Below are 16,703 nucleotides of genomic sequence, written 5' to 3' on the forward strand. Positions count from 1 at the left end.
GAAACTGAAAAAAAGTAAAAAAAAAAAAAAAAATGAAATAAATCTGAATCTGTGCGTCGACCACATAAACCTTCCCAAAACTCTGCGCACGTGCCAAAGTACATTTTTGTACATTAGTTGCTGTCCTCACGCGCCACTCTGACTGTATCCGTCACTGTACGTCATTCTGCCCCTCACTGTAAACACCGTGTTCCTCCGCCGCGGACACAGAAAGTAGGGCGCGCATCACCGCTCGTTTAACATCCAGAGAAAGTAAAGCTAAGATCGCTCAGACTATGAAATGTTTCATAAACATGTATAAAAATGTCTAATCTATAAACAAAGACAATAAATATGTTATTTGTGTGCTTAAAACTCACCAACTCCAGTACTTAGTTTGCTCTGCTGGGTATATGTACACCTTAAGTATTTCACGAGGGGTCTACATCGTCACACTCCCTTATTTCTAATATTCATCTACATTTTTAAAAATTAATATTAGAATTTCCATTAGACGAAATGTTTTAATTACTTGTGTAAGGCTATTCTGTAGCTTTGAAAAATAAAATAAATAGTAAAAAATGAAATAAAATAAGAAAAATAGATTTTTTTTTTATTTATAAAAAAACTCTGATTTATTGGTTATTACTTAAAAAAATAAAACAAGTAAAAAATGAAGCTCTGAAAGCAGACATATGCAGTTTGCACATGTAAGATATAGAATAAAGTTAAAAAAAGAGAAGAAAATACAATAAAATTAAATCATAAAAAAATAAATGAAATAAAATTAAAAAAATAAAATAGAACCGAATACAATGGAATAAGATGAAAGAAAATAAAATGAAAATTAATCAAATAAAATAATAATATAAAAGCTCTGATTTGTTGGTCATTATTTTAAAATAAAATAAAAATACAAATAAAAAAGGTCTAAAAACATGCCCAGCGGAGGGATATAAACTCCAAACACTTGATGTCGCCATCAGCCCTTCCTACCTCACAGCTCACCTTCCATCAACTCCGCGCGGACGCTCCGATTGGCCAATGCTGCGCGCACGGCTCGCTCTCATTGGCCGCGCTGCTGTCAGTCACGCGACGGTGCCACTCAGGATAGATTAGGCACCATTTGCCACAACTAAATAGTTACCTTGTACATCAAGTAGGAAGAATTTTTTTAATTGGTAGCCCACCGCGCTCGGCGCACAGTTACCGCTCGGCTCCGGTGAAACCGTGTTTGCGCGTGAATGCAACAGCGTTTGAAGCTCGCGGATCATCAAGCAGATGTGGATCCGGTGCTCGGGTAAGTGACTCTTGGGCAGCTTCTGTCCGCGTTTTGCTCCGTGAGTTGTTTTGGTTGTGCGTCGGTGTGACAGCTGGGTGTCCGGCGGAGCTGCCGCCGCGCTGCCGCCGCCGGGGCCGCCGCCGCAGCTTTGGCTGCGAGTTTGTGGATTGTGGGAACTCTGCGGAGACTGTGTTTGGTGTCAAGGACACGTCGAGCTTCATGTAGTTTGCTAAGTTCACATCACCATCGTAGCTTTTTTTTTGGGTTACTGTGTGCGTGCACGCCTCGCTCCTGAAAGCAGCCCCTGGTGTGAGCGTGGTGTGCGCGCGGCAGCAGAAACACTCCATCAGGAGCTGCCACGAGCGATTTACGACAAGTGTCAGCGCGCTTTCTGACGCGATTTCTCTTCATTCCCGCAAATGGATTTCATCTCTGAGACGTCGAGTTTATTGGCAACTTTTATCGCGTCATCAATTTGGTTTACGCGCGAAATGACAGCTTTACATCGCAGAGATGAAGAGAGAGCATCGCCTCCAGAAAACTGGAGTGATTGGTGAAATTATGTCCCGCATTTTTATATAAAATAACCGCGCGGGATGTTTTTCCTCTCACATCCTTTAAGCTTTTGTGTCTGACGAATAATTTGATGTCTCTTTCATGAGCCCATTTCCGACAATTGTGCTCTCATTGCTGCGCGTAATTGCTTTTCTCCCGGGAGAGAGTGCCATCAAACTTCTAATTTCCTCCTCAAACCCGGAAACCATTTTGCTCGTGGAAGCAGCTCGTGTAATGATGGCATCAATAAACCGGATAAAGCTCCTGTCAGCTTCATGCGCACATTCTTCATCTGTCCTCTCTCTGTCAGTTAACGCTGCCCCATTAACGGCAAAAATAATAATCACTATTATTTTATCTATTTTTCTATCTATCTATCTATCTATCTATCTATCTATCTATCTATCTATATGTATATATCAGTATATGGATGCTGTGAAAGTAGAAGTGTCCATGATTATTCTATCCACAGATGCATTTTGCAACTTTTGTGAATTAAAAATTAGCAAAAAAATTCTTTAAAAAGTTACAAAAAATTACCTGAAATTAGTAAAGGGGAAAAAAAGGAAAAAGTGCAAAAATAAAATAAAACAAACAAAAAAATAAAAACATTATAGATATGAATAAAATATTAATTAAGTAATAGATTTTTATAGCCTAATTTTTAATGTGTAATCATAATAATCATGAATACAATTTTCTTTATATTTTTCCCCTAGTTAATTGATAATTATCTCAAATTTCTCTGTCTTAAAAAAAATGAGGAAAAGGTCAAATTCTTGTGACCTTTTACTTTGTTTTTGCAATTTTTTTGGAACATTTAATGCCAAGGTGCTTACTGCTTTTTTCCCCAGTATTTTTGTTGTCAATTTGTACACATTTCAAAGGTTTAAATGATTGTAAAAGCTGATTGAAGGCAGCTGCAAAATGTATTCTAGCTACATAATAATAAGACTGTAAAAATCTATACACTAAATTTAGCCCTTTTCAGGCTTTACAGACCTTACAACAAGGAACTGACAGCGTTAACGTTCAGCTCGGCTTGCGGTGCATGACCGCTTTTCACGACCAACTGATTAGAAATGACCGAAAAAAAACAGTAAAAAAAAAAGAAACAACAGAAATTTGATAAAAAAAGACAAAGACAAAAAATCAAGTAAATGACCTAAAATAATAGTATTTCTGTAAAACATTTTAAAATATATAATTATGATAATCATAAATACAGTTTTGTGGACTTGCCAAGTTGCTCACTAACTTCTCTCCCATGTTTTTGAAAGAAATCAAACCAATGCTCAGGTTTCAAAGGGTTAAACAGCTTTTAAAAGGCGTCTGAACACAGCACAAGGAAACTGGTGTTGCTCCAGCCTTTAAAGGGTTAATCTGCACACAGGGTGACTTGCACCTGTGCACATTCAAGCTCCACAGGAGCAGATTAATAAGTGCCGACCATAAGTCTAAGGGCCTGTTATAATTCAGTGGTGTTGGTGACGGTACTCTTCTTGTGGCACATAATGTTTTTATCCCGATCATATTGTTTTGAAAATCGAGGGAAAACAAAATCAAAAATAAAATGCGATTTATGGTCCTGCTGTACTGTCGATTTTTCCTGGTCCAGCGCTGGTTTTGGCAGGATCTCACAGAGGCAGGCGGCGGGGATTAGAGGGCAACAAGACAATGAGAAAGTGTCTCTGGAGACGAGCGTCTCATGTCAGGAGGCAGAGGAACCGTTATATATGACATCATTTTGTGGCGCAGCAGAGGGACGCGCCGAACACGGACTGATGAGTGTCTCAGCAGCCTGCAGGTACACCAGGGGAGACGGTCCAGATACGGGTGGCGAGCGGCGCTGCTGGTGAGCGTCCGGGCAGTCAGAGCAGAGCAGATTAAGGGGGGGCGTTTGGCACCGGGACACGGAGGCTCAGTGTAACCACAGACGAGTGTCGGTCCAGATAAGACAGGTAACATGGAGACGCAGGTGTAAACTGGCTGATGGGAGAGAAAATGAACCGCAGAGCGTCGTTTCCACACACGCCGCTGCAGGTCTGATCCTGTAAAGCGTGAATGTGTCCTGCAGAATTCCTCCTGAGGTCAAAGAAATAACAACACTGTAAATTTAACAGAAGAATTTGCAAGATTTCGCTGTTGAAGCTCCAGTTTGAAGGATTTATGAGGATATATTATCAGAAAGTGAATATAAAACAGTAAGTGTTGTTTTACTTTAGTGTATAATCAGCCGAATATAAGAATTGTTGTGGTTTTGTTGCCTTAAAATGAGCTTTTTATATCTACAAAGTGAGCAGGTCCTCGTCTGCAGAGATCGCCATGTTGCTCCGCCATGTTTCTACAGTAGCCCAGAAGGGACAAATCAAACACTGTAGATACAGACATGACCGTAGGTAGCAGTTGCACTGTTTGTAACATGAAAGTGCTTTATTCACTGTTTCCAGTGGTTTAAATCAGCTGATCTGACCTCTGTGGATAATTCAGCCTCCAGTAAAACCTCCTGATGGAACAATTAGTTGCAGTTGTTTAGAATTCAGTCGAACATGTGATATTTAATCAATGAATCAATAAAATGCTGTCAAAGTGTCTGCAACATGTTGCTGTGAGCTTTGACTGGCGAGAAAACGCATTCGGTATTGTTTGAAATAAGCAAAGTGCCGATTTATCAGTTTTTACTTTTATAGATTATTTGATCAAGTAAAGTGTTTATAATTTGCAGTCCTAGTCTGGATCTCAAGTTATCGTCGAAAAAATTTGACCTCACATGACCATGTGATGGACGAAGCGCTTGCGGCGACATACCAAAGTGCAAGATGAAACTGCTTTATTCTTTTTTTTTTATCAGTTTAAGTCAGCTGATCTGTTAGTTTTGGAGAGGAAGACACCTCTGCAGGTAATTCGGCTCACGTTAAACACCTCCTGGATCAGGAAAAGACGAGCACACATTAACTTACGAGAGAAAAGAGGTGAGCATGGCATGGACGAGCAGCCCGTCCCAAAGATGCCAAACCGCAGCAAAGATTCACTGATTTTAATGTGAAACTGCTTTATTTGGAGTTTACAGCTGTTTTAATCGCCTGATTTGTTTGTTCTGCAGAGGAAGAGACCTCTGTGAATAATTCGGCTCCTGGTAAACAAAGGAATTATTGTTGGGAGAAGTTTTTAGCTGGTTGCACTCTGAAGCTGACCGCTAGACGCCACGAAATCACCCTAAATTTTCCGCACTTTACCTTTAAGATAAAGCAGGCTGGATCACTAAACAAGGTTGCATCCCAGAAACAAATTAGAGGTCTGAAGTGAGAGTGTCTCCGGCAGTCAGAACGAGGTCCAGAGGAAAGTAAACTAGCCAACATCAGATCTCTTCCTCCTCTCATCCCTCCGCTTCCCTTTGCTTTCAGGCTCAGATCTTCAAACCCAACCCTGTTTGAAAGTTTGCTGCCGTTTGAAGCGACCAGCGTTTAAAAGTTGCACTAACAGTGCTGGTTAAATTCCAGTTTCATAATAAATAGTCACCATGGAGACAGGATGATGCCAGCTCTGTTTTTTTGTTTTTGTGACGTCTGAGGTGAGAGCGAGCCGGGGTCGAGGCTGACAAACAGAAATAAACACTCTGTTGTGTCTGACGTTGTCAAGTTGCAGAGCTATTTTTATTTAATTTAAAAAAAAAAAAAAGATTACTTTTTATTAATTAATTAATTTACTTTAGTGAGTGCAAAAGGAAAGTACAGAACAAAAACAGTGTTGATAGGTGACACATACATGGCGGTAGATGGAGACAGAAATTTGGACAAAACAAACAAAAAACAACAACAAACATACAAAAAACGATCAGGCCTGATGGTATTCGTTCTGTTGTTGATGTGCAAAGTGGTTATTTTTCTCAGCTCTGGGTGGTAACTGAGGTCACGTGTGCATATGTGCATATGTGCATGCATGAGAAAGAAGAATTGCATTTGTGCCAGCAGCTATCAGGCTTTTTAACCCCTTCAAACCTGAGCAAATCCCAAAAAACGTAGGGAGAAGGCAATGAGCTCTTAAACAAGACATGGCTCAAAAGGAATCAGTGAAAAGATACAACAAAATTAGCTGAAAATAAGCAAAGATAAAAGGCAAAAAAACCCCAACAAAATTACCAAAAAAAAAAAAACATGAGAAATGCAAAAATATAATATATTTATGTTTTTGTTCTGTAACGTAATTTTAAATATATAATCATATTAAATATAAATATCCTTCTGTTGACATTTTTCCCATTTTATTTTATTTTCATTTTCTTAATTTTATTTTTTGATAATTTGATATTTTTTGATGAATTTTATTTTTTTCACTCATTTCTCAAAATGTGTGGGACATTTCTTGCTAATTTCTTCTATGCCTTTTTTCTGTGTTTTAAAAAGAAAATCTAACCAGTTCGCACAGGATTCAAAGGGTTAATCAACAGTACTGATGCACTGACCTCTTTAAAGCATCCATTTATTTATTGGTTTTATTTATTCAGTGTATGCGGGTGTGACGTTTGTTGTTATTGTTTACTGTTTACATGATGGTTTTTAGCACTTTGACTATTGACCTGTTGGTTTTTAGTGGTTCTCTTGTTGTTGTAGTAGTAGTAGTAGTAGTAGTAGCAGTAGTAGTAGTAGCAGTAGTAGTGGAGCTGTGTGCTCCTGTTGGATGCGTCTGCGTGGTGATCTCATGTTGTGGATTCTGTCTTTATTTTGGTTACATGCTGCATATGTTGTTGTCTTTTTATGTTTATGGTGGCAGACCAGTTTCCTTCTTTGGGGATTAATAAAATGAATTCTCTCCTAATTGAGAGAAGACTATAGAAGAGAAAAATATAGAATATAAATAAAGATAAGAGGGATTTATATATAATATTGCTTATACACAATAGTGAATATAATAATAGTAATACTTAAAAAAGTAATTAAAAAAGGTTACCAAGGGTGAATAACTAAAGAGTAGGGGTCGACCAATATTGGTTTTTCAGGGCTGATACGATTATTTGTATTTAATGTGACTGATAACGGATATATGGAACCGATATGTATTCACAACAAAAATGAAAATATTTCTGTCAATATTTATAATTTGGAATATAACAAACTCCAAAACAAAACTTTGCTTTAATGTCTTCAGCAAATGTTTACTCAAAACTGAGACTTTAAACGTCACATACAGCAAGTTTCCTGCAACTTTTTTATAAAGCGAAAATTTAATGAAGAAATGAATAAATAAAAATATTTCCCTGAGGTTTTACAAAGTAAAAGTTCCTTGCATGCTGACACTTCATTTGCACTTTTCAATTAATTAATTTTATCGGTATCATTAAAATAAAGCGCTGATACAGATCAGCAAAATGTCCAATATCGGCCCCAATAATCTGCCAGGATGATAATCTGTGGATGAAAGAGGTACATAAAGCCAGAGGAGATGGCAGCTTTAGTCGCCCTCCAGTCATCACTTCATCTTATGAGATTCCGACTTCAGCGAGGAGACGATTGTGGCGTTATTAAAAGCTGATATCATCTCCAGCATCACCATGGAGGAAACGTTGATGGTGCGCTTAAACTGAAGATCTTTTCTCTCCTCACATTACTTTGATGCAGCAGAGTCTCTCTGGAGGACTCTCTCCTTCACTCGTGTCCTCTCGCAAACACACAATCCACAAATTGAACAAAATATTGTAACTGGACTTGTTCTGTGAAAAGGGGCTTAAGCTGCAGATAACTGGCGGGCTCAGCTCCAGTAATGGGCTTTTGTGTCCCTGAGAAGCGTGACTGCAGGCGAAGCTGCGCGGCGCTCTCATCGACGGAGCAAAGCTCCCCGCCAGGACAAAACTTAAGGAGACAGTTTTTGTTGTGAGAATGAATTCTTTCTGGAAATGAAGCCCAAACTGGCAGCGTGGCTGCGTGTGTGGCGACAGCGCTGAGGTTTGGGTTTCCTCACTGAAGCTCAGCCATGTGCTCCATCGTGTGCTCTGCTGGCTTCAGTCAAAACACAGTGGGGAAAAACACCCCGCCCCCCTCTGCCTCCGTGCTTGTGTTAATTTGAGGAAGTACAATCATTCTCTCCTGCTGCAGCTTCCTGCTGAACTGCAAACACAGTCAGTGAGCCGTTGAGCTCTGCAGACGTTACGGAGCGCGTCGCTGTCTGTCAGAGGCGTGTTTAAGTGCTCATCCTTCCTCGTGTGTTGCAGCGTAGAAAAGTTCAGTCTGAGGTCTTTGAGCGTGTGTGTCTGCGTGTGCTCACATCTGTAACAGCAGCAGCGTTCAGGCTGCAGCTGATGATAGTTTACATGAACTCAAAATGCTGTCAAATATTCCGTTTTTGTTGCTCGTTTATTCTACAAAGATGTAGAATGTCATTAACCAGCAACATTTTGTCTTTTTTCATGAGTCTTGAAGATTTATTTAGCAGTGATGTTATGTTTACAGCATATAAATCAAAGATCTGTAGATGGTAGAAGTCGACAGATTATTGGTCTGTCCGATTATCGGGGCCGATATTTGGCATTCTGTATTGGCGTTTTATTTTAAAGATTGCCGATAAAATGAATTAATGAAAAGTGTGCGTATTACACTGAACCAACAGCAGGGAAGACAGTCTGCAATACATGCAAAGGAAGTGTCAGCACTGAAGGAACTTTTACTTTGTAGAACCTCAGGGAGATATTTTGATTCATTGTCTTTTTTAAGAGAATGAATCAATTTCACTAACCTTTATAACCTTTTATAACTAACCTTTATCACTAACCTTTATAAAAAAAAACACTAACCTTTATAAAAAAAAGGTTCAATTTATTAGTAAACATTTGCAAAAGTTTTTTATATCGCAAATTATAAATTTCAACGGAAATATTTTCATTTTTATTGTTAATGCATATCGGTTCCAAATATCGGTTATTGGTCTCGTTAAGTACTAATAATCAGTATCGGCCCTGAAAAACCGATGTCAGTCGACCTCTATTAGATGGTTTGTGTGGGACAGTCTGAAGATGCACTGTAGCAAGTTTGGTGTCAACTGAGCGAAAAATGTTAGTAATTTTTAGAGTTTTTGATAAAACAGAGTGACGGATGGATCATTTCTACCGAGGTGAAGTGGACCGGCGTTTCTTCACAGTTGGGCTGACAGTTTGGTGTAAAAGCTGCAGCACTTTTGAATGATTTGTTATGAATTTTCAAACTTTTGAAACGTAGACGGTCGCTGTAGCGCCGCCATCAGGGCTGTTGGCTTGTGTTCGCAGCTGAGGGAGTTTGGCACGAGACTGGACCGATGTGCACAGTTTGGTTTATTTTTCATGCATGGGAAGTTGGATTCCCTCATAATAATAATCATAAAAATAATGATGAGAAAAACAACAGGGAGCCTGAATATGGAGCACGGATGGTCTGTGGAGAGCAGAATGAGGTCTGAATGACTTGCTTGTATTAAACTAAAGAGCAAGAGAGCAGCATCGCATTAATTCCCGACAGATTTTCCGGCGCTCTCCATTAGTCAACACCCTCGAGACCTCAGTGCAGCCCTTCGGCGTGCTCTGTAATTGTAGCTGGAGTCTAATTTTCACTAATCAATTAGTTTGCTGGCCGGGCTGCGTATTGATGAGCTGTAATCACTGCTGAGGCTCGGGCTGCATGAGGCGGGGACGATGACATCAGCTCAGCGTGGAAAGTGGAGGCGTGTCGGTCAGAAAGCTGGCGGCTGAATGGAGGTGAGCGGCCGCGTCGTGGAGGGCGACTCTGTTGCCACCTCATTGATTTGGCCGTTTAGCTTTTAACTCCGGCCTTGTACGACAGATTAGCCTCGGTGGACATGTGTTTTCTGCGTGCTCGCCTGCAGCTGACCCGTGCTCTCGTCCCACGGCGGCAGAAAACCTCTCGTTGTAAGCCGGGTTAGACGAGCACGCCCCCCTCACCGCTGTCAAACTGAAAGCCTCGCACCGCGAGTCGTGCTCCTTTTCAAACAGACGGAGCGTTTCAGCAGAAAGGAGCAATTACTACCTGCTCCGGTCTGCTTGCTTTCATGGCCTCTTTTGTGCGCTGATTCCAGGGCAGATTTTGTCCGCGGCTGTTCCCACGCTGAGCGAGGAGAACAGGAAGAACTCAGCGGCGCAGCAGGCCGCTGCCTTCTGCTATTATGGCCATGATTCAATCATGGCAGGGCAGCGCTCTGAAAGAGGGAAATAAACGTCCTCTCTCCCTCGCCGTTAATGGAACTTAAAGCCAAAGGTGTTTTTGCACAAAGAGGAGACCATCAGCCACTTAATGTGGGAAGTAGCAGCAGCAAGCCTCACCTCACAATCCACTCTCCCCCCGCTGCCGTTTCAAAATGGCCTCCTTTCAGCGCTCGCAGCCAGGGCAGCAGCACGCAGGGCGGAGGAACCAGACCGGGCGAGATTTGCCTCACTCGGTGCTGCTGATCACACCTACTGTTTGTTTTCTTTGGCCTGAACTGGAGTGGAAAAGTTCAGCGTGTTACAGTTTTGGATTTGATTCATTTTCAGTTTTATTTGCCAAATTAGCAGCAAAGCAAAGCGCAGCTCGTCCACAGAAGTCACATGACTCACAATTAGCTTCTTCTGTTCTGCAAAAATGAAATGAAATGTATTTTTTAATGGCAGTGTGGGTGGATTGGTACCAAGTGCAGCTTCAGCCATGAATGAACTTTCTCTCTTTGAGTAATTTACAGAAATTAAAATAATCGTTTAACCCCGTAGTGCCCGCTTCACATGCACGTGTATCGCTCTGCACACAGAAAATGCACTTTTCAAAATCAGACTACAAACAGACTACAAACAGTGTAGGAGCCGAGCTGGAAATTCACTGATTCAACTAAAATACACACTCTGGACTAAATTTCTGACATGTGCCTGAACTAGTTAGGTTGGTATTTGGTTTTCAATTTCGGCATTTAGATATTCTTTTTGTTTTGTTGTTTTTGTTTTTTGCAGAGGATGAATGTCATTTCAGTGTTTCCTGATCAATTTAACAGACTGACTTAGAACACAGGACACAGATCGTTGCACTGATAACGGTCAGTTTTATTTTCTATCTTTACAAACTGTAAAGCGTCACTACAGCTGACAAGCAGTCGGAGGCACACGGGCTCGCTCTCATGTAACACTCTGTTGCGCACGGCGTCTCTTTCTCCTGACGCAGAAATCTGTCGGGTTGAGAACGTGTTTCTCCTTCACTGCATGCGTGACGCTGTGACGTAGCGGTGAAGCCATGAAGCTCGCGGTCTCTGCAAGACACGGAGTCTGTCAGCAGAGTAACTAATGAAAATAATCTTGATTTGTGAGCATTGTTGCTTTAGTTGCATCACACTCATCAAACTGAAGAAAATATGACAAAGAGCTTAATGTTCAACCAGTAAACATTGTCAGCGACGTGTTTTCACTTTCACACAGTTTGCACTAAGTGCTTAAAGAAATCAGCGAGCACTGAGAGGCATTTGATTCCTGTATTTCAGGCTGAGTGTGAACCTGCTTCGCTCTGCTGAAATTTACAGGCTCTTTTTTTTCACACCAGCTGGGAAGACTCAAAGAATAAATCTGAATGTGAGCATCCGTCCTGTCCGGTCTGTGTTAGCTGGTTTTATTGAAGCTTTCAAGAACCTTTTTGCATTTTAAGTGGAAAAATGAAACACTGTGAGGACAGCACACTGAGCTCTGGAGACTGTGTTGTTGGACATTAACCCTTTGAAACCTTAGCAAACTGACTTTCAAAACTATGTATTTATGATCATTTTTCCCTGGCTATTTTCTTTTTTCCCCTCGCTTCTTAAAAATAAATCTCTAAATCTGCCAGTTTCTCACAGTGTGGAACATTTCTCAACAAGTTGCTTTTTTTCTCCATTTAAAAAAAAAAAGATAATTGCACCAATGTGCTTCATTTGCAAAGGGTTAAAAACTTGTGAAAGCAGCACAAGAAAAGTGACGTTGCTCCAGGTTTCAAAGGGTTAATCTCTCTTTAGCGACATTTTGTAGACCAGAAAATCGATTCTTTATTGGATTTATTGAGAAAACAATCAGCAGATGAGCTGATGGGGAAAATAATCGCTCCCTGCTGATGGTGTAATTGTTTGGAGCTTGTTTGCAGCTATTTGCCAACACGTCCTCTCTGCTCTGACCCTCGGGGCCGCGGCGAAGGATTAGGGTCCGGAGGAGCCGCAGCCACGGGGCAACAAACCGCCTTACTTACACGGGACTAATCCCGTCCTCCAGCAAGCTCTTAATTGAGCCATCGTCAGCCGCCGGTCTACGGGTTAAACATCAATTAAGGTAATGAGCACACAGATGGGGGGGGGGTCGTCAGTCTGGAGGGCGGGGAGGTGAAGCAGACCCACCCTGAGGAGGATGAGGACTGAAGTGTGTTTCTGTGACTGATTTGTGAGTGTTGGTGCAGCAGCGTGGAGGCTCCTTCAGACGGCCTGACGCTGCTCTGCTGCTGGTTCAGCTGTGTTTGTGTTGGACGCTTGGCGGCCTGATGATGCTGCTCAGCTGCTGACGCACAGCCTCGCTGCTGAGTCGCATCCTGTCTTTAACTGATGGCGAACTGTCACAGTAGGGCTGCTCCATTATGGCAAAAATCATACTGAAATCACCATTACTTACCACGATAACTCACTGATTAGGAAAACGTGTTGCATTTATTGAACAGAAAAAAGTTTCTATAAAGAGTTTAACTTTAATTTCCCTTCATACTTTTCCCATTGAGCTTCTTTAGATTCCATAATTTAATTCCTAATGAGCTGCTTTGTATAATGTGTCCTTACCTGATGACTTTTTTTGATTATTAAGTCACTTTGTGCTTAAACTTGAGATGATTAAAAAGATTTGGCGTGTTGTCTTCTGGTGCAGACACCACCATGTAGCTAATCTTGCATTTTATTATTTTTGGCGCCACTTCGGACGCCTTGTATCCAAACTGTTTCCACATAACCAAATCTGTTTTGCCTAATTTGCTCACCAAACGCTGTTGCTCTTCTTCCGTCATCTTTCCTTGCGCTGATACAACTCGCCTCGCTGGAAGTTTTGGCTGCGGCTGTCGAGCTCAGGCCGAGGGAAGGAGGGGCTAAAATGAGCGTAGCATTCAGGGCACGAGACAAAATAAGGGTGCACTTGAAAAACGGAATGCGGAATTTTTTTTTTTTCGATTAGATTGTTTTTGTAAGTGTTGCGAGCCGAAATTAAAATCACAATTTGCCTAACTGCATAGCCCTACTTCACAGTAGAGGTGTAGTAAAGTTCCCACAAAAGTGTAGTAAAGTGTAAAGTTTTTTTTTTTCTTTAAATTCAGCACAAACGTCCACTTACGAGTTAGGCATGAGGGGATGAGATTCAGCGTCGTCCCACGGGAGCAGAAGAGGAGACGTTTGGTCAGATACTGAATTGGTGACTCTGATCTGTAAACTGAGCTGACTGTAGAGATCTTCAGTGTGTGAAGCGTTCGTGTTTTTATGGACATGGACAGAAACTTTTAGTGTAGCTGGACTGGTGCGTGGAGGCTTATAGATTTCAAATTAATTCATCATTTAGTCTATAAAATGGCAAAAAAGAAGAAAATAATGTCCATGAAAAGCTCCAAGGACTTAAAATGACATCAGATGTCTTGTGTCTGATCAGCAGCCCACATCCCCCCAAAATTGAGTTTACAAAGATATTAAGCATGTTATACATTTATTTCTCAGATTTTAGAGGCTGGAGAGTAAACAATAAACAATTCATCTTTTTTTTCTACATTAATTTCCTGTCCATCTTGTTTGTTGTGTTTGAGCACTCGTCATCGTTCTGCCCATACGGGCTCGGCGGTGACTCAATAATAGTATTTATTAGATTTTATCAGATAGCGGTGATGATGTAATGTCATCTTGATACACAAATCTGTTGTCAAATTTGACTAAAAATCACCACAATCTGTTGATAACTTGTGATTTTGATATTTTAAATCATGAAATATTGCAGGTGTCGTCGTCACCTGCAGCACCGATTACAGAAACTTCGTCCAAAGAAAATCCCAAAATGCAAAATCCGCCCACACTGTATGACTGACAGGTGACCTGTGGAGGTGCATCAGCGAGCGCCAAGCAAAAAACAAAAGAAAAGACAAAAATTAAAACGCAGTCTTGTAGATTACCACTTTAAAGTTTGATTTGATGAAGCATATTTAACCCTCGCTTTAACCCTCGCCGGAGGCTTTTGAGGAAATTACTGATTAAGACTCGAAAGCTTTTTGTGCAAACAAATCACATTTGGAGGGACGTTTAAGAGCCTCGTCTGTCCCCTGAGAGTGTCACTTAGTGGGTTTATTTTAAATAACGGTCGATCGGTCGGGTCGGCGAGGGAATCAGCAGACAGCCTCTGGTATGTTTTTGTTGTGACGGCCGCAGCTACCATTTTATAATATTCAGTTCTTAATGATTTGCGATGATGATTGGAGATGCTCCTGAGGGCTTCTGATGCTGCAATCTGCTGCAATCTCTGCTCGCGTTCGTCTGACTGCGGCGTCTTCAGAGGAATAGTCGTATCCGTGTCTGCGAGGTCAATAAAATGTCAAACACGTCCGCGTGTATCCATTTGGAACACTTTTGCCAATGTTAAACTCACCATTCAATATTTAACAAACACAGATGATTCAATCCTTAAATGCATGACTATTTCATAAGCGGAGCTCTTAAGATGACTCATAGATTTAATAGAATCCCAAAATGTGCTTCGCTTTCATGTCAGCAGTCATTTTTAAATTTTTTTTATCAACTTGTTCAAACAGCAGCTGTAATTCGCTTTCTAATGAAGCTTTCAAGTTTAAGCTCTGAATGCAAAATGTCAGTTTGAGAGGGAATTTTTCTGAGATGAGATTTGATTTAAAAGTTTGTCTGTGAAAAATGCTTCAGCGTCGTGATATTCCAGAGCAACCACAGACTGTGTAAAACGATGGCCATTGCTTCGGTGACTTCACCTATTCGTTTGTTAAGCTTCGGTTTGATATTTGGCCGTAGCATCTTGATTTTTTTTTTTTTTTGCAGCCAGAAAAAACATATTTGGAGAAAGAGGGTGAAGCTGCCTTTAACCCTTCAGGGCCAGCTGTAATATCACACACACTCATATCGCTCTGTGCACAAAACACACTTTTCAAAAACCGACATCAGTCCTAATCATAAATATCATGTATTCATTATTTTTCAGATCATAAGCCTTTAAATGCAAGTTGTTTTGTCATGATGCCACTTTGTTTTCAGATGGAAAAATAAACACAAAAATGTATTATTTTCAACAAACTACATGCTCAGTAGATTATTCTTGGCTGCTGACAGTCTTGGATATGTCAGTGATTAGCAGCATCATTGATTGTGACAGTGCACTGAGTGGAAACAGCATGTATTTTCTCCATATGCCAAAAATGGTCAAAATGACCTCACCATGTGGAAAATAGTCAAAATGACAAATTCCAAGTCAAAAGCCCAGAATGACACCCAGAAATAATACAAGTCGTGTTTTTCTGCTTTGATGGCTGTGGGATCAAAAATGTCAGTTTGAATGGGTTTCAATGGAGCATTTTTTTACCTTAACAGTCTTAATGTAACTATTTAGTTTCCACAGTGTATTTTAGACTTATTGTAGGAGCTGAGCTGCAAATTCACTGATTACACTTAAATACACAATCTGGACTAAATTTATGACATATGCATGAACAGACAGAATTATCACAAAATGAACCTCATTTTATTAAATCTTATTATAACAGTAGTGTATTCAACTTAATTATATGGCAGCATATACTTTATCTTCATTGTAACTGCTGTTCAATCAATAATGTTATATTTTAGTAGTTAACATTACTTTAAAGGACGTTTAAAAATATTGAGAGATATTAATACATATATATTGTGTATTGTGATATAGCCTTGAGGCATATTGCGATATTATTTTAAAGCCATGCTGCCCGGCCCTGTTAACAAAGTGAAACAGGTCTTACCAGATTGTCTTGATTCTGAATCAAATGTCAGCGTTTGTTGCAGTCAGTTTCCACTCGTTCAGCAGCGCTGTAGTTAACGTCTTTGATTTAGTTTCGTCCACAGGTCTGTGGAGATTGTTTGGCGTCTTTGGTGATGCAGTAGCCCGCCGTCTGCTCAGCTTGTTGGTGGGAGCACTGCTGGGGAACTCCAATATGCAGAAATATTAACATACAATAACACATTTCTAATGTCTGCAAACTTAGCAGCAGATTTGGTAACTGTCCTTCCTGTGGTTGTTTAATTTCTGGGACTATTTGTGTCATAAAAGGCCCATTGAAGCGAAAGTAGAAATGCTTTTGACTTTGAACATTTTGCTGTTAAACTGGGACTCGATCTTTATTTGTTTGTCTGAATCAGTGAAACTAGATGTGAAATATTAGCGAGTCGTGTTGCTATGAAAACAACCTGATATGTTGTGGCTTTGTGGACGAGTAGTGACTACAGGTCTCAGCTTACACACACACACGCACACACACACACACACGCACACACAGAGTGCCCTCGAGCTTAAAGGGAAAGTTGAATCCCAAAGTCCTGTTTGCTGGAGTTTGCTGTGACTGTCACCCTGGCCTAAATTACAATCAACCCTCGGTGGTTTACCGCAGACTTTCCATTCATCTCCCAGATAAACAGAGCAGCATGAACTCCTCCGCTCCGCTCTGCACCGAACTCGCGGGAGGGATTCTGGGGAAGTAGGGCAGCAGGGTGGCCTGGACTTTAAAGAGGGAGTCTTGTAATCTGAAAGGTCAAAGGATTGTATCTGAGTGTTTGACCAAAGTGCCCTTGAGCTACATGCTGAACTAAAACACACGTGCACGCCCACACGCACGTGCGCACACACACACACACACACACACACACACAC

General features: G+C 40.8%; 1 protein-coding gene across 9 annotated transcripts in view; it reads left to right on the forward strand.

Moving 5' to 3' along the window:
- The first annotated feature begins 1,109 nt into the window (after positions 1-1,109).
- Positions 1,110-16,703, forward strand: part of mef2d (myocyte enhancer factor 2d) — a 115,058-nt gene continuing 99,464 nt past the window's right edge. For 4 of the 9 annotated variants that reach the window (XM_042489852.1, XM_042489858.1, XM_042489856.1 and 1 more), the window contains exon 1: positions 1,110-1,279. The gene's annotated coding sequence lies outside the window, so the exon portion shown is untranslated. The remainder of the gene's footprint in view (positions 1,280-16,703) is intronic. The other 5 variants (XM_042489854.1, XM_042489862.1, XM_042489860.1 and 2 more) reach the window with 3 other exon arrangements.

This window comes from Plectropomus leopardus, chromosome 7 (assembly GCF_008729295.1).
Source record: "Plectropomus leopardus isolate mb chromosome 7, YSFRI_Pleo_2.0, whole genome shotgun sequence".
In the NCBI taxonomy this organism is placed as follows: domain Eukaryota; kingdom Metazoa; phylum Chordata; class Actinopteri; order Perciformes; family Serranidae; genus Plectropomus; species Plectropomus leopardus.